Below are 25,361 nucleotides of genomic sequence, written 5' to 3' on the forward strand. Positions count from 1 at the left end.
AAAGACAGTAGCAGGGTGAAGAAACGGTAATACCACTCTGGGGTATTACATAGGCATTATTAATGGTTGGGGATACGTAGGGGAAATTTATTGTCAGCTGACAGCTGATCGCCAGGGGTTTCTGAAGGCGGGCCTGCTGCAATCACCTATCCAGCTTCAGTATAGGTGGGTTCTCATGATGAGACAAACCCTTTCATGGGGGTTTATGACAAAAATAAAAACATAAATGGGGATTGCTTGTAATTCCCAGCACGATACAAAAATGGGGGTGGTCCTGTAAAGTCAAAGGGACCATGACCCCACATTCTAAACATTGAGGGAGGTCCGTTTTAAAATTTTGCATTGAGGCCCAAGCACATCAAGTCATAATTTGTACTAGTTTCTGGCATAAATTAGTAAATCCAGTGTCCAGATGCCAGGCCCCTGTTGCTAAGCCCTGCCTCTTTTTATAGCCACTTCTGAAAAGTGGCAAGAAGCTCAACAGTTGCCAATTGTGCTGGAAATATAATTTGTGCCATATCTTTAGGCCATTTTTCCATAGTATTGGAAAAATTTAGCAAACTATTAATAAATGTGCCTCACTGATTTTTACAAAGATGGTTGCTAGTCAAAGTCATACTCTCCCCCTAGTGGGACCTACAGGAAACAAAATTATGCAATTTATCAAGTCCCCGGGATAGAGCTCCTCTATACAGCTATGTTATAAAATTACCCTGCACAGATTTTTGGACTTTACAGGTGTAGTAGTTTTTCCGGAACACGTTCCATTTTGACTTTCATTATGGGGCCATATGAGCATGTGCAGTGCCCAGGTTTGGGGTGGCCCTAATATTACGCTTTGTCCGCCAGACACCATTGAGGTGTCACCATGTGTTGCTACACTCTGGAGGGGATGGTACAGCATGATGCGCCCCAGTGGTGAATAAATCCAGAGAGTCAGACTTTGCAATAAACCAGTGTGCTTCTTTACTGGAGGAACTCAAGTGCAAAACAATACAGGCGAGGCATTGAGCTGGCTTCTTCAGTCTCCTCCTAGGCAGAAGAAGGTTTCATGCTGAGGAAAGGCCTGTGCTAGCTGTCCTTCTCTCTCCTTCAGAACACTGGCTCCCTGACCAAAGGCTGATGATCCAGGATCTTTGACACAGTATCCTCGTCTAGGAACTTTGACTGCTGTAATATACAGTTTTTAGCTGAACTAGAACTTACTAATAATGGGAGGGGTAGAGTGGAGAAACACAGCCTAAACAGAAACATTGTTGCACTTTCTGTCTTTCATGGACTTTGCACAGAGCTGCAATGCAAGTCTAAGGGCTCTTTCACACTTGCGTTCTTTTCTTCCGGCATAGAGTTCCGTCGTCGGGGCTCTATGCCGGAAGAATCCTGATCAGTTTTATCCTAATGCATTCTGAATGGAGTGAAATCCGTTCAGGATGCATCAGGATGTCTTCAGTTCCAGAACGGAACGTTTTTTGGCCGGAGAAAATACCACAGCATGCTGCGCTTTTTGCTCCGGCCAAAAATCCTGAACACTTGCCGCAAGGCCGGATCCGGAATTAATGCCCATTGAAAGACATTGATCCGAATCCGGCCTTAAGCTAAACGTCGTTTCAGCGCATTGCCGGATGCGACATTTAGCTTTTTCTCAATGGTTACCATGGCTGCCGGGACGCTAAAGTCCTGGCAGCCATGGTAAAGTGTAGTGGGGAGCGGGGGAGCAGCATACTTACCGTCCGTGCGGCTCCCGGGGCGCTTCAGAGTGAAGTCAGGGCGCCCCAAGCGCATGGATCACGTGATCGCATGGCACGTCATCCATGCGCCTGGGGCGCTCTGACATCATTCTGGAGCGCCCCGGGAGCCGCACGGACTGTATGTATGGCGCTCCCCCGCTCCCCACTACTACTATGGCAACCAGGACTTTAATAGAGTCCTGGGTGCCATAGTAACACTGAAAGCATTTTGAAGACGGATCCGTTTTTCCGGATCCGGCGTGTAATTCCAGCAAGTGGAGTACACGCCGGATCCGGACAACGCAAGTGTGAAAGAGGCCTTAGGAAATGAATAAGTAGCTTTTCCAGACAAAAATATGTCTTTAGACATACACAACAGGGCTAAACCAGACAGTCAAAAGGTCAGTGTGTCTTGTTTTTTTGTCCAAAACTTTGCATAGATATAAAGTCCCAAAGTCTCTCAGTATTAGCTGGCTGGGCATTAACCAGTTCCACAGTGAAGTGCAGGCATAGTGCAAATGAACAGGATATATCACCATACCTCACAACAGTCCTGGATCTAGCAGTCACAGATTTCAGTGGCTGTTACGCGGTCTCGGAATGGCTGAGGTATGTCATGCTGTCAGCTGTCTCTGCATCCATAGGATGTAGAGACAGCTGATTGTAATGATGAAGCAGGGAGTCATCTGCTCCCCGTTTCACCATTCCTCTCAGCTGCTAGCACTCCCCAGCAGCAGCACGATGCCCTCACACATCGCAATGCTGGTCTGTGTACGAGGAGCCAGGAATCAGCCTCTGTGCTCCTCCTACACAGCACATAGTTGAGCATAACTATTGTAAAAGGGGCATATCTGGGCATAACTACTGTGAGGGGGCACATATCTGGGCGTAGCAACTGTGAAGGGGGCACAAATGTGGGCATAACTACTGTGAGTGGGCATATATCTTGCCATAACTACTGTGAGGGGGCACATATCTTGCCATAACTACTGTGAGGGGGCACATATCTGGGCGTAGCAACTGTGAAGGGGGCACAAATGTGGGCATAACTACTGTGAGTGGGCATATATCTTGCCATAACTACTGTGAGGGGGGCACATGTCTGGGCATTGCAACTGTGAAGGGGGCACAATGTGGGCATAACTACTGTGAAAAGGTCACAATGTGGCCATTACTACTGCGAATGGGGCACAGTATGGACATTACTGCTGTGTGCTGGCACAAAGGGGGAATAATTACTATGTGGGGGCATTACGGGGACTGGGTGTGTATAGCTATGTTTTGAGTGGAGTTAGAGGCATGGTCTAGTATGCGCTCTGCACACATTGTCCCACTTTGTGTTTTTCAAAAGTTGGGAGGTATGTATTACAGATAACATATATATGAAACAGTATAAATGCACAAATCACAGAGCAAGTTAACCCTTCAAAGTGCTATAAAGTAAGGAGCTGATGGCTTTGCATAGTAGCAATAGGGGCAAATGTCCACAAATGTCCATAGTCCAAAGTCCCCTCACCACAGGGCACTGCATATGCTCCTGCTAACAATTCCATGGACAAGACGGTGGTTGTCAGCGCATCTGTAGGAACCAGACTGTCAAACATTACAAAACAAAGCAATTTGTCGACAGGCATGGGTGCAATATGGGTGCTATGGGGGTATTCTCTCAGCCCAGGATTGAATGGGGATGGGGTTAATAAACCAGGCCTAGTAGTGAGGGGTTGTCTTCTCTTTCTACAGAATGCCATCTTTCATCCGTCAGCGAAGTGCATTTACGAGGAACAGACTATTCACTGCAACAAGAACCAGTGCTGACAATGAAATCGGACTACCATAAAAAGTTAGACTCATTTTTATCACAAGGTCCTCTGAGATTTTCCATGTTTGCAGGTTGGTTGTGTTCAAGCTGTGCTGTATTTATATGGCTGCTTCTGGCAATCTGTAACCTTAAAGAGGTTCTCCGGGCTACAGATATTGATGGCCCATCCTCAGGATAGGTCATCTATATCAGATTGGTGGGGGTCCGACACCTGGCACCACTACCGATCACCATCGGCACTCCATAAATTGTACAGACCTGGAAGCAGACAGCGCCGTACACTGTGTAGTGTCCAAGTCGGGGTACTGCAGCTGGCCGTTTCAGTAGGGGTGTTCAGTGTCTGACCTTCACCGATCTGATATTGATGACCTATCCTAAAGATAGGCCATCATTACTGCAGCCTGGAGAATCCCTTTAACTCCTATCCCACTCCATACGTGGCAGGTACCGGCTGTATCACAAAGCAAATACCCGGCCGCAATGACGGGGAATGGCAATAGGGCCAAACCCTGTCCTTTAACCGCTCAGTTGCCACTTTCAACACTGATTGCGGCATCTGTGAGGTAAGGCAGAGGCATGCGGCTCCCTCTGCCTTCTGATCGGAGCCCTTGTGGTGAAATCTCAGGGCTCTGATCGGTTACCATGGCAGCCTGAACTCTTTTGAATCCTTCCAGGCCTGCCATGGTAATCTGCCTGCTCAACTATGCACGAGGCACAGCTCAGCAGGGAGAGTGTCAGAGTCCTATTCACCCTAATAGATCTCTATTAAGGTGAATAGGACAAGAGATCAAAATATCCTAGGTTTGAGCCCTCTCAAAAAGCACCAAAATATCAAAATTTTTATCACCTCCCTTTCCCAATTTTACATATAAAAATATATAAACATTAAAAATTAACATATTAGGTGTTCATTGTCTGATTAATGTGCAGTGAACGCCATAACGGAATTTATTTATTTTTTTAAACACCAGATTCAACATTTTTTTGTCATCTTGTCCACCCAAGAAAATTGAATAATGGTGATCAAAAAGTCATACATACTACAAAAACGTTAATAATAAAAACTTCAGTTTGTTAGGCAAAAACAAGCCCTCATATAGCCCTGTAGACCAAAATATACATGTTATGGCTGTCAAAAAATTACGATGCAAAGAAAATTCCGATTTTCCTTTTTTTTTAAGTAATTAAACAAAACAAAAACTATTCAAGTTTGGTATCGCCATAAATGTATTGAGCTGCAGAAAAAGGTGTCTTGTCATTTTTAGCAGACAGTGAACACTGTGGTGTCAAAATCTCAAAAACCTTGGCGGAATTGTGCTTTGTTTTTTGTTTTTTTTTCAATTTTACCCCACAAATAATTTTTTTCCCATCTTCCAGTACAAGACATGGGAAATGATATGGTGGCATTAAAATAATACATCTTGTCCCGCAAAAAAAATGTGAATAGAAAAATAAAAACGTTATGGCTATTGGAACGTGGAGAGGAAAAGTAACAAATTGCAAAAATAAAAATATGCCCAGTCTTTTAGGGGTTAAGAACACAGCCTAAAAGTTCACCTTTACCCTATTTTGGCAGTCAATAACTAATGACTTTCATTATGCTTTCCTGGCTCAGGGGAATCCCATTACCATTCACAATTAGCAGTAGAAATTGATTTCGGATGTTACCCTCAGTCTAGATCAGACATCTGGATTAGCAAACACCTAAGTATTAGATTGCCTTAAAGGGATTCAGGCTTGTTAACGACCATTTAAATTAACCTTTTTCCTATGGGAGCCTCTATGGGAAAGAGAATTGGCTAATGTAAACTGGTTTTTGTCATTGGGTGTGTGGAACATGAAAGGTTTACAATGCACTGATTTCCCCAGACGCGTACATGGGGGAGGGGGGAACAATTGGTATGACAAATGAAATTACAAATGGTATGCCCCCCGCAGTCAGTACATTAGGTCAGTCTATACATACAAGAGATTACATACACCGTCCAGCAGGGGTCCTTGTACAAGGCAACTAAAGGAAGGGACCGTACACGGAATGCGTTTTCTGCAATTCTCCTACTGGTATAATCAAGGGTAATTTATTGTGTCATTGTACCATGATAGATAACTGGGGTGCAGAGGTAGCAATCGACTGGGGCCTGAGGGGACGCACCAGCCCCTCTGCCAAATAAATCAGTGGAATAAATTATCCCATTATAGCTGACGGGGGACATCAGGCATGGCTCATTTCCAGACGGCACATCTGTAGTTAGCAATGTTGTGCTTCTATAATGAGCATCAAAATGGAAATAAAAAATGGATATATAAACATAAACTAACATCTATCTATCTATCTCATATCTATCTATTTATTATCTATCTATCTATCTATTATCTATCTCATATCTATCTATTATCTATCTCTCATATCTATCTATATATCATCTATCTATCTATCTCATATCTATCTATTTATTATCTATCTATCTATCTATCTATCTCATATCTATCTATTTATTATCTATCTATCTCATATCTATCTATCTATTATCTATCTCTCATATATATAGTTCTATCTATGTATCTCATATCTATCTATATATCATCTATCTATCTCATATCTATCTATCTATCTATCTATCTCATATCTATCTATCTCATATCTATAGTTCTATCTATGTATCTCATATCTATCTATATATAATCTATCTCTCTATCTATCTAGCTATCTCATATCTATCTATCTATCTATCTTAAATCTATCGCTCTATTATCTATCTATCTATCTCATATCTATTGTTCTATCTATTATCTATCGATCTATCTATCTCATATCTATCTATCTATCTATCTATCTATCTATCTATCTATCTATCTAATTCAGATTCAAATCAGTTTTATTAACAGGACTAAATACATTTTAGCATTGCCAAAGAAAGTGGGAACAAGTGGAAAATAATTGGGTGTGGCTGGGGGATGAGGACACGTCCAGGGTGGGGGTATAGGAGTCCATGGTATATCAGGCTCCTCTCAGTCTATGGCAGGCAGTAATATATTGTGCTGCTATGGCCGCTGTGTTCTCCTCTTCCCCCAGTAGTATGCAGAGTCTCTCTTCCTCCTCCATGGAGATGAAGTCTGGGCAGAGATCAGACAGTCTCCTGAAGTGAGTCCCTCACTGCTGAGTATTTGGGGGGCACCGCAGCATTAAGTGAACCTCGACCTCCACGTGCTCCTGGTCGCACCGCTTGCACAGTCTGTTCTCCTTGGGCATGTACCTCTGTCAGTGCCACCCGGATTCGACGAGCAGCCTGCTCAGTCTGTACCTGCTCAGGATCTGTTGGTCTCTGGGATTGGGGCATTTCTCCAGATATGGGGCCAGTTCGTATCTATCTATCTATCTATCTATCTATCTATCTATTATCTATCTATTCTTATATCTATCTATTATCTGTCTATGTATCTATCTAACCTATCTCCCGTCTATCACCGGTAGGTATCTATCTATCTATCTATCTTATATTTCCGTTGTCAGTAGATAATATCTATATCATCACACCTCTCCCTGGAGCACCATCCTCAGTTGGTTGCCCCAAGATATAAACAATTTCCCACCTGTCAATTATACCGACCTAATGTTTATAAAATATGTGCCCAATTGTAGTGTAATGAGATTACCGGGGAGACCTGTGACTGTGACTGGAGGGAAGATCACCGGATGTCTCCCGGGAGGTAATATCTAGAGTCAGGAATCCGGCACAATGTAATCACACACAAGAAGAAGAAGCTCTCTAGATATTAGATGGTATCTATAGCAGAGGAGGGGAACGCAGCCCTGGAACAAACATCCATCTATCTTCCATGTGGGGCTCTTTTTTGCCTACCTGTCGCCACAGGGCTGCTTATCTCTTCCTGGAAGTCAGCTGGAAAATGAAATGATTATGAACTGGTGATGAGATATGTTCACTTGTATAATGAACACTGCTATGATGAAACAGTCCAAAAGAAATAATCACAGTATTATATTATTTATACTAATTTTGCCTGGGATCCTTTGTTGTAGCAAGGCTTTATGGTGATGGGAGCCTTCACTACTACCATGTAGATGGCCCCAGAATGATAGCGCCCTCTTCTGGATTGTAAAGTGTAGAGGGAATCTGCCCAGCTCTGTGTAGAGGTGCTCCGATGGACCTGGAAGAGATGCTTACAGAATTCCAGGTTGAATATTTCAGTTGTGCTGGAATCCCATCTTGACCAGTCGGGGTACGTGTGAGGGCCCCAGACTTCAATGCCATACAGGAGGATTGGTACAATGATGGAGTCAAAGATTTTAAGCCAGACCCTCACAGGTGCCTTGAGGTTGTACAGTCGTCTTCTGATGCCGTAGAAGGTCTTGCAAGCTTTGTCTTTCAGCTCCTCAATGGCTGATTTGAAACTCCCAGTCTGGTCAATTATCAGGCCCAGGTAGGTGTTCCTGTTGGTGGCTGTAAGAGGGCGATTGTGTAGCGATTGTGTTTTCCTTCTCTGGAACACCACAGTGTTGGTCTTTTTTAAATTGATGGGAAGGGTCCATGTGGTGCTGAAGTTGGTGGCTGTAAGAGGGTGATTGTGTAGCGATTGTGTTTTCCTTCTCTGGAGTACCACATGTGGTGCTGAATTTCTCCAGAATAACTAGCTGGTCTTGGACACCTTTCTCAGTTGGTGATAGTAGGAGAAGGTCATCCGCATACAGGAGAAATTTCACCTCAAATTCATGGAGAATTAGACCTGGTGTTGAGGAGGACTCTAGAGCCACTGCCAGCTCGTTGATGTAAATGTTAAAGAGAGTTGTACTGAGGCTGCAGCCCTGTCTGATTCCTCAGCTCTGCTGGAAGTAAGCTGTTCTTTTCCCATTTACCTTCACACTGCATCGGTTCTCAGTGTAGGAGCTTCTGATGACGTTGTATGTCTTTCCTCCTATTCCGCTCTCCAAAAGTTTCAGGAGCAATCCTGGGTGCCACACCGAGTTGAAGGCCTTTTTAAAGTCCACAAAACAAGCGCATTTCTTTCCCTGCTTTGTGTTGTGATCATGGCTCTGGATGAGGCGGTGCAGTGTGTAGACGTGGTCTGTGGTGCGGTGGTTTACTGAGTACATTGTGCTGGGTGAGAAAGCCGAGGATTTTCTGGTTTAGGATACTCTTAAATAGATTCCCCAGATTGCTGCTGACACATATCCCTTGGTAGTTGGCCAGGTCATACCTGTCCCCGCTCTTGTATATTGGGGTTATAACACTGGTTCCAGGAAGTAGCCAGCACTCAGCACAATGTTGTACAGTTTTGCTATGGCCGCCTGTATTGCTTGTGGGCTGTACTTAATCATTTCGGGTTGGATGCCATCCGTGCCGCTGGCTTTCTTACCCCTTAAGGTTGATATTCTCTCTGATATCTCCTGCAGTGTTATGGGCAGGGGCGTAGCTAAAGGCTCATGGACCCTGGTGCAAGAGCTCAGCTTGGGCCCCCATTCCCTCAGTGTTTTGTGACCAATGGCAGGGAAGCATGTAGCCTTCATATTGCCTGAGGCAAAAATTTAAGCAGCATCCCCCCTCCCCTCCATTTTGACCTAACCTCTTCCCTCCAGCCAGAGGTGTAACATGACCAGCATGCACTTTCTATAATACCGGTGTCTTGTAATGCAGCACAAGGGTCGTTGGGCCCCCTCAGGCTCCTGGGCCCGGAAGCGACTGCTACCTCTGCACCCCCTATAGCTACGCCCCTGGTTATGGGTGAGTCTAGCGGGTTTTGGAAATCTTTAAGTATCTATTCCATGCTCTTCAGTTTTGACCTCATTTGTTCTTGGTCTGGGTTACGTTCTTCTTTTCGGATGTCTCTGTAGAGGTCTCTGAAATACTGGAGTCAGATGTTGCCGTTCTGAATATGGAGGTTGTTCTTCTTCTCATTTCTGCCCAGGTGGTTCCATAGTTCCCAGAAGGAGTTATCTTGGAGGGCATCTTGAAGCTGTGTAAGTTTGGTTGAGGTACAGTACAGACCAAAAGTTTGGACACACCTTCTCATTCAAAGAGTTTTCTTTATTTTCATGACTATGAAAATTGTAGATTTACACTGAAGGCATCAAAACTATGAATTAACACATGTGGAATTATATACATAACAAAAAAAGTGTCACCTTTTGCTTTGATTACTGCTTTGCACACTCTTGGCATTCTCTTGATGATCTTCAAGAGGTAGTCACCTGAAATGGTCTTCCAACAGTCTTGAAGGAGTTCCCAGAGATGCTTAGCACTTGTTGGCCCTTTTGCCTTCACTCTGCAGTCCAGCTCACCCCAAACCATCTCGATTGGGTTCAGGTCCGGTGACTGTGGAGGCCAGGTCATCTGGCGCAGCACCCCATCACTCTCCTTCATGGTCAAATAGCCCTTACACAGCCTGGAGGTGTGTTTGGGGTCATTGTCCTGTTGAAAAATAAATGATGGTCCAACTAAACGCAAACCGGATGGAATAGCATGCCGCTGCAAGATGCTGTGGTAGCCATGCTGGTTCAGTATGCCTTCAATTTTGAATAAATCCCCAACAGTGTCACCAGCAAAGCACCCCCACACCATCACACCTCCTCCGCCATGCTTCACGGTGGGAACCATGCATGTAGAGTCCATCCGCACAAAGACACGGTGGTTGGAACCAAAGATCTCAAATTTGGACTCATCAGACCAAAGCACAGATTTCCACTGGTCTAATGTCCATTCCTTGTGTTCTTTAGCCCAAACAAGTCTCTTCTGCTTGTTGCCTGTCCCTAGCAGTGGTTTCCCAGCAGATATTCTACCATGAAGGCCTGATTCACACAGTCTCCTTTCAACAGTTGTTCTAGAGATGTGTCTGCTGCTAGAACTCTGTGTGACATTGACCTGGTCTCTAATCTGAGCTGCTGTTAACCTGAGATTTCTGAGGCTGGTGACTCGGATGAACCTATCCTCCGCAGCAGAGGTGACTCTTGGTCTTCCTTTCCTGGGGTGGTCCGCATGTGAGCCAGTTTCTTTGTAGCGCTTGATGGTTTTTGTGACTGCACTTGGGGACACTTTCAAAGTTTTCCCAATTTTTCGGACTGACTGACCTTCATTTCTTAAAGTAACGATGGCCACTTGTTTTTCTATACTTAGAATTTGTATTATGGTAAGAAAAAAGCAGCTAACAGTCTATTCAGTAGGACTATCAGCTGTGTATCCACCTGACTTCTCCACAACGCAACTGATGGTCCCAACCCCATTTATAAGGCAAGAAATCACACGTATTAAACCTGACAGGGCACACCTGTGAAGTGAAAACCATTTCAGGTGACTACCTCTTGAAGATCATCAAGAGAATGCCAAGAGGGTGCAAAGCAGTAATCAAAGCAAAAGGTGGCTACTTTGAAGAACCTAGAATATGACATATTTTCAGTTGTTTCACACTTTTTTGTTGTATATAATTCCACATGTGCTAATTCATAGTTTTGATGCCTTCTGTGTGAATCTACAATTTCCATAGTCAGGAAAATAAAGAAAACTCTTTGAATAAGAAGGTGTGTCCAAACCTTTGGTCTGTACTGTATATTCTTGCTTTTTATTTCTGAGGAGGGTTTAGTATTGCCTCTGTGTTGTGTCATAGACTTCCCACAGTTTGGTGTTGTTGGGATCTTTATGCTTTTTATTTGAGGCCGATCTTAAGGTCTTCCGTACAGCTCTACACTCCTCATCGAACCAAGTGTTGGGGTTATCTTCTTTTTGCTTCAGGTGGCTATACTTTTTTAGGTCAGTCATTTCTGCCATGGTGTAAAATATATAATAAAGATCTCTTACAGTTTGATTGACTCCTTCTGGGTTTATCTCAAACACCTTGTTGTTGAAGTAATAGAGCATCCCTTGGATTTCTGGTTTACTGTGCATCTCTTTATATTTCTGAGCCGATGTCTTGGACCACTTATAAGATGGAGGTAGTCCTGGTGGTTTGTTTGTGGACTTAATATATAGGGAAGTTTGGTTGTGATTAGACAGGTGCGATTGTGGGCTGACTATGAAGTCCCCAATGTTTGCGAGGTCCATGTCTGTGATGGCGTAGTCCACTACGCTGCTACCCACATGGGAGTTTAATGTAGTCCTTACTAGAGAGTCTCTCTTGGTGCAACCATTGAGAAATCCTAGTCTTCGGCAAAGATTCAGCAATTTTTTGACACTTTTATTTATCGTGCTGTCGTAACTGTTCCTCTCTGTATGTACTGAGTTGTCGCTGTCGGTCTGTGCTCAATGTATATAGATGTTTCCATCTGTGGTCAGGTAGTCTCTTTCCCTGCCTGTTCTGGCATTGAGGTCTCCCATGATAAGGACTTTGCACAGGGTTTCATAGTGGGCAGCTTCCCTTTGCAGGATCTCAAAGCTTTCTGGGTTGTAGTAGGGGGACTCAGGTGGTGGTATGTAGGCCGGACAGAGGTAGATGTTGGACTGAGAGGTGAGGATGGAGCGGTCTATTTTGATCCAGATGTGTCTGTTTCCCCGTTTCACAGGTCTGATCTGCTCATGGAGCTCCGCTTTATACCACACTAGTATTCCTCCCGAACAGCGGCCAAGTTTAGTAGTTTTATTTTTCAGGGACGGGACAGAGATTTCTCTGTATCCAGTGGGCGCCAAGGACTTGCTATCTGCCTTAGTCCATGTTTCTAGAAAGATTTGAATGTCAATGTTTCTCAAACTCTGGGTGAAGTCTGGATCATTTACTTTACATCCAAAGGCTGATGCATTCAGACTGTGGATGTTCCAGCTGCTGATTATAAAAGATGTCATAGCGGGTCCTTATACCTTGTAATGAGCGGGTTTCATAGGACGAGCTAGGGGTTTGACTGGTTCTGGTATGATAGATAAGGCTTGCGTTGTCCAGTCACTTGAATGTTCTACATAAAGTTTTAAGCAGGTTTTTTTATCTCATCTAGGTCTCTGCTCTGTATTTCACTGTGTGGGGTGGGTGGTTTCCTCCATGGTTTTTGCCTCTGGTGGCCCGCGTTGGGGTACAGGGCCTTGTTTCCAGTTTGTGGTGTGGTGTTTGATAATATCTATCTATCTAAGACAAAAAGCAGCAACTAGTCAAGATGATGTGGGTGCAATCCCTCTAGGCTGTAGGTTCTTGAGCCCATGTATAGAGAAGCAAAGAATGAGGCAGCAATTTTGGTGAAAAAAGATGTGGACTGCTTTATTCATCGCGGTCCATTCAAAGCAGTCCACAACTTTTTTCACCAAAATTAGAGTGCTGCCTCATATCTATCTATCTATCTATCTATCTATCTATCTATCTACAGTTGCAAGAAAAAGTATGTGTACCATTTGGAATGATATGGATTTCTGCACAAATTGGTCATAAAATGTGATCTGATCTTCATCTAAGTCACAACAATAGACAATCACAGTCTGCTTAAACTAATAACACACAAATAATTAAACGTTACCATGCTTTTATTGAACACACCATGTAAACATTCACAGTGTAGGTGGAAAAAGTATGTGAACCCCTAGACTAATGACATCTCCAAGAGCTAATTGGAGTGAGGTGTCAGCCAACTGGAGTCCAATCAATGAGATGAGATTGGAGGTGTTGGTTACAGCTGCCCTATAAAAAACACACACCAGTTCTGGGTTTGCTTTTCACAAGAAGCATTGCCTGATGTGAATGATGCCTCGAACAAAAGAGCTCTCAGAAGACCTACGATTAAGAATTGTTGACTTGCATAAAGCTGGAAAGGGTTAAAAAAGTATGTCCAAAAGCCTTGCTGTTCATCAGTCCACGGTAAGACAAATTGTCTATAAATGGAGAAAGTTCAGCACTGCTGCTACTCTCCCTAGGAGTGGCCGTCCTGTAAAGATGACTGGAAGAGCACAGCGCAGACTGCTCAATGAGGTGAAGAAGAATCCTAGAGTGTCAGCTAAAGACTTACAAAAGTCTCTGGCATATGCTAACATTCCTGTTAGCGAATCTATGATACGTAAAACACTAAACAAGAATGGATTTCATGGGAGGATACCACAGAGGAAGCCACTGCTGTCTAAAAAAAACATTGCTGCACGTTTACAGTTTGCACAAGAGCACCTGGATGTTCCACAGCAGTACTGGCAAAATATTCTGTGGACAGGTGAAACCAAAGTTGAGTTGTTTGGAAGAAACACACAACACTATGTGTGGAGGAAAAGAGGCACAGCACACCAAAAACCTCATCCCAACTGTGAAGTATGGTGGTGGGGGCATCATGGTTTGGGGCTGCTTTGCTGCGTCAGGGCCTGGACAGATTGCTATCATCAAAGGAAAAATTAATTCCCAAGTTTATCAAGACATTTTGCAGGAGAACTTAAGGCCATCTGTCCACCAGCTGAAGCTCAACAGAAGATGGCTGTTGCAACAGGACAACGAACCAAAGCATAGAAATAAATCAACAACAGAATGGCTTAAACAGAAGACAATACGCCTTCTGGAGTGGCCCAGTCAGAGTCCTGACCTCAACCCGATTGAGATGCTGTGGCCTGACCTCAAGAAAGCAATTCACACCAGACATCCCAAGAATATTGCTGAACTGAAACAGTTCTGTAAAGAGGAATGGTTCAAGAATTACTCCTGACCGGTGTACATGTCTGATCTGCAACTACAGGAAACGTTTGGTTGAAGTTATTGCTGCCAAAGGAGGTTCAACCAGTTATTAAATCCAAGGGTTCACATACTTTTTCCACCTGCACTGTGAATGTTTACATGGTGTGTTCAATAAAAACATGGTAACATTTAATTCTTTGTGTGTTATAAGTTTAGGCAGACTGTGATTGTCTATTGTTGTGACTTGAAGATCAGATCACATTTTATGACCAATTTGTGCAGAAATCATTCCAAAGGGTTCACATACTTTTTCTTGCTACTGTATATACATCTATCTATCTACCTATCTATATATCTATCTCATATCTATCATCTATCTATCTCATATTTATCATCTATCTATTTATCTATCTCCTATCTGTCTGTCCTTCTGACAGACTTAGAACGTTCCCCCTGCTTCTCCTAACAGAGAGCACCCCAAATCTAATGCTTATCTACTAGCGCCATGAAATATTATACAATTTCAGCTTCATGGAGCCACCACTAAGGGGGAGCTACCGGCATAACATTAGGATGTAAATGCTCCTTTTTTATTTGTATTTGGCATGTAAGGCTAGTTTCACACCAGCCTTAGAGTTCTCTGGATATGGCATAGTCAGATGTTACCGCAATGCCCCCTGGCCGCCACTCACTAATTTGGGAACTGGTGAAGATCTGTTCGCTCCCTGGCATATATGCCCTGATTCGGCTGGACGAAAGCTGCTGTAAGCCGAGGTTTTTATCCATCCGAATTCGAGCATGTATGCTGGGAGCAGTCGGATCTGCGCCAGTTTCCATTATAGTCAATGGGTCCGCCGGGCAGGTGGCACTTTCCGACTATGCCAGATCTGGAGATGTCTCCAGATGTCTCTAAATGCTGGTGCGAAAGCAATCTAACAGTGACATCTCAGAAGTTAAAGGCATTGTCCCACAAAAAATATTCTACAATTTTCAAACCAGCTCCTGGATCTGAATACTTTTGTAATTGCATGTAATAAAACATTTTGTATAGCCTCTGAATTATTCAATAACATTTATCTGTATAGCACTTTGTTATTTTTCTTATTTCTTTGTCCTGCTCACTGAGATGGCTCACTGAGTTTCATCCTTCAGCTGCCTCCTGAGCTGTGATAGGGAGAGCTGAGACACGCCTCCTGAGCTGTGATAGGGGAAGATGAGACACGCCCCCTGAGCTGTGATAGGGGGAGATGAGACACGCCCCCTGAGCTGCAGCAGAGAAGACACTCCCCTTGAGCTGTCAGCTTGATATAAATCTAGCAGAGCAATGAATGTGGAGATCTCTGGATCCATGTGAGGTACAGGGCTGGTTCTAGCTTTGTTAGAAAAAGACTGTCGTGTACTATATGATTTTCATTTTTTAGATTATTCATTGGAGAACACCTTCATGGTAGGCAGGGGTCCCGTTGCTGAGACCAGTTGCTAAAACAAAGAGGCAGAAGTGCCTGGCTGATGTCTGTGCCCTTTTGTTTCTGATCGGTTCTGCTTGGTTCTTCTCGGATAGTTGAGCGAGTGATATATGGGCTTACAGAAAGTCCACAGAGTTCTTATGGATCCTTACCCCACTCACTCCTCAGAGACCCAAGCAGAGGTGATCAGATACGAAGGGGCAAAGATGGGTCCATATGCTTCTAAGAGAGGCATTCAACTGAGATCTTCTGCGCCTTGGTTTTAGGGACCAGTGAGGGTCACAGCTTCTGGAGTCCTGATGCTGATCAAACCTTTTGGCATGCCGCTATGACTTTTTATTTGTAATGATGGGTACTTAGCATTTCAACAGCAAAGATTGAACTCAATGGCATCTGTATAAATCTGCATGCAGTGAGCTCCCTCTAGTGGCAGCTTCAAGTATAGCCATGACAGTATCACAGCATGCTGGCAATGCAAGGAGCTGCCTACCAACATGGGTCTGATAAGTGACGTGTCTTGTTTCTATGGTAGGTATGCCACCGGCTATATGGAATGAATAGGAATTTCAATTATTCAAGCAAGAATGAGATGAGCCTGGCGGTTGGATTCTGCTCACAAGAGGGAAGGCACTGCTGCATTTTATCAGACAGGCCATGGCCATTTGTCTAGTGCAGAATCCCTGCAGCCCCTCCGATGCTGAATAGGGGTGCTTGGACCATTTTCTGATGTGCATTAATATCACGGCAGCCAAGGTTTCCCGCTCTGTGCAGAAATTTAGAAAGAGTCTTAATGCTGCCACCTAGTGGTGCATAGGTGTTAGGAGCATATTAAAATATTGCATTTTCGTCTAATATTTCTGATTTTATGCACTGGCTGAACCCGGGTACTCATAAACACATAGCAGTGACACCATGTAAAAATTATTGGGAAATCTCTGGCGTCTTTGGCTCCTGGATAATCTCTTTCCCTACCTCTCCCTTATTAGTACGATGACTGCAGGGTTTCAAGCTGTAGAGGCCATTGTGTTATGAAGAAAACGGTGATTAGACATGGAGGACGGATGCCACCACAAAGATGGGCTCTTATACAGTGCAACGAAACAATGAGTCACGCCCGTATCGTCAACTTAATGGTCTACACGGCAGATCTCTAAGACAACGGATATTGATGTCATGCGTAATTCACGGGGGACGAAACGCACTGGATTCGTTGGTAAGTAAAAAAAAATGTAATGATCATGAATGGCTGAAGATGAGATGACCAGCAAATTTTACAACAAAAAAAGGGTTATCCTTGTTTTTAGGTCATTGCCAGGACGTTAGAGTGCTTATTTTGTGCCGTGGGCTACTGAGGGCATAGAACCATCTATAACCAGTCTATCTCCTAACATAAGCCTGCAAAACGTTGGTAGAGGCCATTTAGGGGCTACCAACTCCCCCAAAAAGGCAGCCAGACTATCCCTGTGCCCCTGCAAAAAACATATTCCCAACTGTAAGGACATGATTAAAGGGGTTAATCAAAACTATAAAGTGCCCCCCCACCCCCATATGCCTGGTCCCTCAAGCGAAATATACTTACCCCGCTCTCTACGCCGCTCCTGGTTCCCGCACCGCCGCTGCTGCTTCTCCCTGTGCGCGGATGAAAACATCTGGTGTTGGGGGGAAGCAGCCAATGGCAGGCGGGGACGAGCACCCGCCTGCCATTGGCTGCTTTTCTCCCTACACCGGATGTTTTCATTCATGCACTGGGATAAGCAGCAGTGGCGGTGCGGGAACCAGGAGCGGTGCGGGGAGCGGGGTAAGTATATTCCGTTTGAGGGACCAGGCATATGGGGGGGGGGGGGCACTTTATAGTTTCGGATAACCCCTTTCAATCCAGCCCCTGGATCTGAATACTTTTGTAATTGCATGTTGTAAAAAAAATTGTAGAGCCTCTGAGTTTTTCAATAAAATGTATTTTTATGATACCACCTGCTGTTTGTACTTTTCCTTATTTCTCTGTCCACCTTGCTGAGGTGGTCGAACAAACTCAGGTCCATTCCCCAACTGTCACCAGACTTATCTACTGTTAGAAGTGTTGAGAGTTATAGGGAGAGAACTGCCGCAGAAAGGACACACCTCCTGAGCTGTGATATGGAAAGAACTGCAGCGGGAATGACATGCCAGCTAAGAAAGGACTGCAGCAGGAAGGGCATGCCAGCTGAGAAAGGACACACCCCTGAGGTGCCAGCTTGATATAAATCAAGCAGAGCAATTAGAACAATGAATGTGGAGATCTCTGGATCCATGTGAGCTACAGGGCTGGTCCTAGCTTTGTTAAAAAGAGATTGTCATGTCTTAAATGATGTCTGAGTCCATTTTTTACATTAGTCATGGGATAACCCCTTATAAATGTCACCTGTTCAACTCAGGAAGAAGTACAGCACCACCTAAAAAAGACAAATCTAAAGAAAATAAGTACCATTATAGACACAACATTATATCTATCCTTTAAACAGGTTGTCCAGCCTAGGAGCTGACAAGCCTAATAGTCAGAACCTGTGACTAATAAAAAAAAACCCACTTATGTGTCCTTATATGACTGCTGAGGCCAGTGATTGGCTGCAGTGGTCATAATAGCATCAAGCTGCACACAACCCAAAGGAGACCAGAAGCAGCTGAGTACGATAGCTTAGGAATGGCAGGACTGTGGACAGTAGGTTTTGCTTTGTGATTGAGCACAAGTTTCAAACATTGAGATTGTCAGCAAAAAGGCCAGACAATTTCTTTAACCCTTTCAAGCTGGTTTTTGCCTTCAGAACCCAGCGTCATTTTGCAAATGTTTTTCAAGTTTGACAGGGCTAGATGACAGGGCTAGGTGTGATGATGTTTTCACCGCCTGGTCCTATCAATTAAAGTGGGAGAACGCGGCAGTTGCAGTAAGTGCAGTCTCTTTGTGTAACAGTAATGCCCCCATTTTCTCCTGATTACAGCAATACCCCATATGCGCTTGTATACTGCTATATGGGCGTACCACAGGGGTCAGAAGGAAAGGAGCACCAAATGGTTTCTGGAAGGCAGATTTCACCAGAATAATTGACAGGCGCCATCTTGCAATTGAACACACCCTGATGTATCCCTAGAGTGGAAACCCAAAAAGTGACCCCATTCCAGAAACCACACCCTTCAAGGAATATTTAAAGGTGTGTAGTGAGCACTTTGACCGATCGGGCGTTTCACAGAATTATGAAATGCTTGGCTGTGAAATTGAAAAATTTAATTTTTTCCAGAAAAAGTTGCTTTACACCCACATCTTTCACTTTCACAAGGGGAAACAGGACAAAATGCACCCCACATTTTGTTCCACATTTCCCCTCCAATCCGCCAACACCCCATATGTGCTCAAAAAATGATGTATGGGTGCATGGCAGGGCTATATGGATTTTGCTGACCTGAATTGGCAGACATGTATTTTAGGTGCTATGTTGCATTAAATGAATTCCTGAGGTCCCCAGAAATGAAAAACCCCAAGAAGTGACCCCCATTTTGGAAAGAGCACCCCCGTACGAACATTTTAAGTGGTAGAGAGGGTACTTTTCAGCAAACAGGGAAAGCATTTCAAAGCACACATTTGTAAAAATGAAAAAGTACTAGCAGACCCCAATTTTTCACTTTAACAAGGGGGGTTAAAGGAGAAAATGCACCCCAGTATGTTCCCTATTTTCTCCCCATTTTGCAAACACCCCATATGTGCTTGTAGCCTGTTGCATGGGCGCACAGCAGGTCTCTAGAGGTAAAGTTAAAAAAATGTTTTTTGCAGGCCTAAATAAACAGACATGGATTTTAGATGCCATGTCGCATTACATACATTTCCTGAGGTTCCCAAAAATGAAAAACCCCAAGAAGTCACCCCATTTTGGAAAGAGCACCCCTGTCCGAACCTTTTAAGTGTACTTTTCAGCAAACAGGTGATTCACAGAAGGCAGAAATACTAGAGAAAGCATTTCAAAGCACACATTTGTAAAAATAAAAAATTACTAGCAGACCCCAATTTTTCACTTTCACAAGGTGTTAAAGAAGAAAATGCACCCCAGTATGTTCCCTATTTTCTCCTCTTTTTGCAAACACCCCATATGTGCTTGTAGGCTGCTGTATGGGTGCACAGCAGGTCTCTAGAGACAAAGTGCAAAATATGGTTTTTGCTGACCTGAATAAACAAACATGGATTTTAGATGCCATGTCGCAATAAATAAATTCCTGAGGTCCCCAGAAATGGAAAAACCCCAAGAAGTGACCCCATTTCGGAAAGAGCACCCCCGTACGAACATTTTAAGTGGTAGAGAGGGTACTTTTCAGCAAACAGGTGACTCACAGAAGGCAGAAATACTAGAGAAAGCATTTCTAAGCACACATTTGTAAAAATAAAAAATTACTAGCAGACCCCAATTTTTCACTTTTACAAGGCGTTAAAGGAGAAAATGCACCCCAGTATATGTTTCCCATTTTCTCCCCATTCAGGAAACACCCCATATGTGCTTGTAACCTGCTGTATGGGCGCACAGCAGAACTATAGAGGCAAACTGCAAAATATGGATTTTGCAGACCTGAATAAACATTTTAGGTGCCACATCGCGTGTTAAAAAGTTTCTGAGATCCCCAGAAATGAAAACCACCCAAAAGTGACCCCATTTTGGAAAGAGCACCCCTGTACGAACATTTTAAGTGGTTGAAAGGGCACTTTTGACCAAACAGGTGTATTGCAGAAATTAATATGTAGTGGTTGGTGAAAAGTGGATATGTAAGCTCTGTGGACAAAATCAGTTATACCTCATGCACACGACAGTATTTTTTCACGGTCCGCAAAACAGGGTTCCGTTGTTCCGTGATCCGTGTCCATTTTTTTTTCCGTGTGTCTTCCGTGATTTTTGGAGGATTACAAGACATGAAGGAAAGTAAAAAAAAAGTCGTTTTGGTGTCCGTCTGGCAGTGCGGAGCCAAACAGATCCGTCCTGACTTACAATGCAAGTCAATGGGGACGGAACCGTTTGACGTTGACACAATATGGTGCAATTGCAAACGGATCCATCCCCCATTGACTTTCAATGTAAAGTCAGGAGTCCCTATCTGAGTTTTCTCCAATCCGATGGTATATTTTAACTTGAAGCGTTCCCATCACCATGGGAACGCCTCTATGTTAGAATATACCATCGGATTTGAGTTACATTGTGAAAACTCAGATCCGACAGTATATTCTAACACAGAGGCGTTCCCATGGTGATGGGGACGCTTCAAGTTAGAATATACTAAGAACTGTGGACATGACTGCCCCCTGCTGACTGGCAGCATCCGATCTCTTACAGGGGGCTGTGATCCGCACAATTAACCCCTCAGGTGCCGCACCTGAAGGGGTTAATTGTGCGTATCATATCCCCCAGTGCGCCCCCCCTCTCCCCCCCCCCATCATTGGTGGCAGCGGAGAGTTCCGATCGGAGTCCCAGTTTAATCGCTGGGGCTCCGATTGGTAACCATGGCAACCAGGACGCTACTGCAGTTCTGGCTGCCATGGTTACTTAGCAATTTTAGAAGCATTATACTTACCTGCGCTGTCTGTGACTGGCCGGGCGCTCCTCTTACTGGTAAGGGAAAGGTCTGTGCGGCGCATTGCTTATAGCACAGACCAGACCTCTGGAAGCTAGAGACTGGAACAGTGGTAAACTCATGTAGTAATTATCCACGTAGAGATGGTAACCCTTATCCTGCCCGCAAACTCAGGAATTTGGGTAAGATAATCGTCAGAGGGTGGGGTACATATGGGGTCAATCTGGGGGCTGCCTCCGGTGCTACCCTGGGGCGCCTTCTAGAGGGTCCCTCATCACTAGATGATGATGATAATGATGATGCATATGCCTCTTCAGCTGAGTAAACTCGTAGGGACGGACGGGCCATTTTTATTTTATTTGGGTGCAATGTGTGAAATGTGTAAAGCTTTATTTAGTGTGGAGTGTATGAGGTGCTTTCACACGTGAAGGAGCTTGCAATAAATTGGAAAATAAATTTAGGAGAAACAAAGGAGAACAAAAATTTGCAAAAAATAAATAAATTATTTTCTGCACAAAAAAGTCTCTTCTGCGCAAAAAAAAGCGGTGAAAACTGAGCAGACGCGATCAGTAATGGACACCACTGATCGGTGCTTAATGGTTGCAAAATGCACGCACGCAGATGGTGCGTTCGTTCAAAATCCTAAACTGACACTAACTTAAATTGATTTAGATTTAGTCAAAAGTTTCTTCTTTTTGACCAAAAAAAAAGGAAAAATTGGCAAAAAAAATGAACATAGATGTGGAAAAAAAAAGTGCAAAAAATAATCCCGAGGTGCTGATCAGGCAGGTATGCACTGAACAGCACTTGGCGGTCACAGCTCGCACGCAGAAAAAGTTGTGCAGAGCTGGAAAATTGTAAAAAAAAAAAATAATAAAAAATAATAAAAAATGCACGGACCAAATGGTGTCTGGGGGGAGGGAGGGGAGACGGGAAGGGACAGGGACCGAGGGTGGTTTAGGGATCTAGAACTGCTGCAAATGGAAAAAAAAAATCACTGCAGCAGTTCCAGATGCTCTTCTTCTTTTCTTCTTTCTTCTTCTTTACAGGAACAGTTGAAGTCGCAGTGGTGGTGCACCACAAGTCCCAGCAAGCCAACCAGCAGCACAGAGGGGCAAAGAACCTGACCAGCTAGAATGGCTGCATGCAGGGAAGTTCAGCCCTTTCCTGTGCAGCTGTAGCGCTGTCATTGGCTGGAGCGCTGTTCCAGCCAATAGCAGCGCTGGCAGGGGACGCCAAACACTGGTGTCCCCTGCCTGACCCAGGGGGGACAGTTGCTGACAAGTTCAGCACCAGTCACCCCTGTACTAACCCTGTTCTACTCCCCTGCAGTTTCCTGGGTGAATGAAAAATCATCCAGAGCTGCAATTGGCCGGTCTGCAGAAATCGGCCAATTGCAGCAATCGATGTTGTGGGGGGGGGGGGGTGGAAAAACCAACCTGTACCCCTAGGGAAGATGGCTGCCTGCCGTCCTGAGCAGCCATTGTCACCCGGTCACCGAGCGATTTCGCTCAGGGACCGGGTGAAGAACACCTCGCCGTAGCTGTACGGCGCTGGTATTTTGTACCTAGTTCGCAGCGCCGTACAGCTACGGCGCTGGTAGCGAACGGGTTAAGCCACATTCTTCTAAGTAAGATAAGAATTGGGCTTTGATGAGTGTTTATAATGGCAGAGAGCACAGATAAGAATCCCGTCTGCTCCCACAGGCAGCTAGTAGAGCACGTCAGCTCTGTACAGAAAGAAGGATTCCATATTGTTAATAAAGACCAATAGAAAAAATTATTTTTAACTCAAAATAAGTATAATGCAATCTATATATATAAAGAAGGACGTAAATATGTGTGTATGTTCCGCGATCACACAAAAACGCAACCATCGATTTTAATGAAACTTGGTATACACGTCCCTTGCTACCTGGAAAGAAATCTTGTGGGGATCACAGCTCTCCAGGATATTCCCCAAAAACGACATGTCCCTTATCAGCCGATAGAAGCTCGCAGGCCCTTAGTCTCCACATACACACAGTTTTACTCCAGGTTTCCATAACAACCCAGCCATTTTTCTTCACTGCTGTAGGTCAGCTATAGGCTAGGGCTACACGACAACATGCGTCGTGCGACAATAAGTTGCACGGCACATAGGGCACAACTACACTGCTACATGTGCTACATGTGTCGCGCGTCATTGATGTCGCGTGATCATTTTTATAATGATAGTCTACGGGGTTGCACTGCAACATTTGACATGCTGCGATGCGACAGTCACAGAAAAATCCATCTTGGATGGATTTTTTGCAACTGTCGTGTCGCAGTCGCAGCATGTCACATGTTGCAGTGCGACACCATAGACTATCATTATAAAAAAAGTGTTAAAACTAAATGTTGCGCGACACATGTCGTCGTGTAGCCCTAGCATAAAAGGGCTGTTAAGGGGACAGGCCCCTGAGGAGGTCACTTTCAAGGGAGTGGGGTGCTGTGAAACTCACTGTTAAAGGGGCGGGCTGCTGTGAATGTCAAAGTTAAGGGGATGGGCTGCTGTGGAGGTGCCATTTTACAGTGGCATGGCACTGTGTGTGGGAGGGTCAGTGTTAAGGGGCGGGGTGCTGTAGAGGTCACTGTTATGGGGATACTGTCGATATCTTTTAACGACACACACAAACATTAAATTAAATAGATGAAATATACTTCTGCTAGTAATAACCACTTCCAGGCCAGTCCAAATCTGACATTTGTCACTTTATGTGGTAATAACTTTGGAACGCTTTTACTTATCCAACCCATTCAGAGATTGTTTTCTCGTGACACATTGTACTTCATGTTAACGGTAAATTTGAATCAATATGTTTTACCTTCATTTATTAAAAATTCACTGTTTTATAAATTTGAATCTCTCATAAAATATTCATTAATTAACATTCCCCATATATTTACACTTTATGTTGGCATCATTTTGGTAATGTAATTTATTTATTTTTAGGACACTAGAAGGTTTACAATTTTTGAAGAAATTTTTGAAATTTTTAAGAAAATTTCCAAAGTCAACTTTTTTAAAGGACCAGTTCAGCTCTGAAGTCACTTTGTGTGGCTTACATAGTGGAAACCCCCCATAAATGACCCCATTGTACAAACTACACCCCTCAAGTTACTCAAAACTGATTTTACAAACTTTGTTAACCCTTTAGGTGTTCCACAAGAATTAAAGGAAAATGCAGATTAAATTTCAAAATTTCCCTTTTATGGCAGATTTTGCATTTTTATCCATTTTTTCTTTAACACATCGAGGGTTAACGGCCAAAAAAACTTTTATTTATTACCCTGATTCTGCGGTTTACATAAACACCCCACATGTGGTCGTAAACTGATGTAAGGGCACACGGCAGGGCACAGAAGAAAAGGAGCGCCATATGGTTTTTGGAAGGCAGATTTTGCTGAACTGGTTTTTAGATGCCATGTACCATTTGAAGCCCTGCTGATGCACCCTTACAGTAGAAACTCCCAAAACGTTACCCCATTTTGGAAACTAGGGAATAAGGTGACCGTTTTTTGGTACTATTTTGGGGTACATATGATTTTTGATTGCTCTATATTATGTTTTTTATGAGGCAAGGTAACCAAAAAATGGCTGTTTTGGCACAGTTTTTATTTTTTACAACATTCATCTGACAGGGTAGATCATGTGCTATTTTTATAGAGCAGGTTGTTACAGTTGCAATGATATCAAATATGTCTACTTTCTTTGTTTGTTTCAGGTTTACATAATAAAGCATTTTTGAAAAAAAATTATGTTTTTGTGTCTCCATTTTCAGAACACCATATTTTTTTATTTTTCTACCGATCGTCTGGTGCAGGGGCTCGATTTTTGCACGAAGAGTTGACATTTTTATTGGTACCATTTTTGGGTACATATGATTTTTTGATCATTCATTATTACACTTTATGGGGCAAGGTGACCAAAAACTTGGCTTTTTTGGCACTGTTTTTATTTTTTTTTAAATGACGGTGTTCATCTGAGTGGTTAGGTCATGTGATGTTTTTATAGAGCAGGCTGTTACGGATGCGGCGATACCTAATATGTCTACTTTTTTTTATTTATTTCACTTTAACACAATAATAGCAGTTTTGAAGCAAAAAAATCATATTTTAGTGTCTCCATTGTCTGAGAGTCATATATTATTATTATTTTTGACCGATTGTCTTAGGTAGG

Source organism: Bufo gargarizans, chromosome 6, assembly GCF_014858855.1.
Source record: "Bufo gargarizans isolate SCDJY-AF-19 chromosome 6, ASM1485885v1, whole genome shotgun sequence".
NCBI classification, from domain to species: domain Eukaryota; kingdom Metazoa; phylum Chordata; class Amphibia; order Anura; family Bufonidae; genus Bufo; species Bufo gargarizans.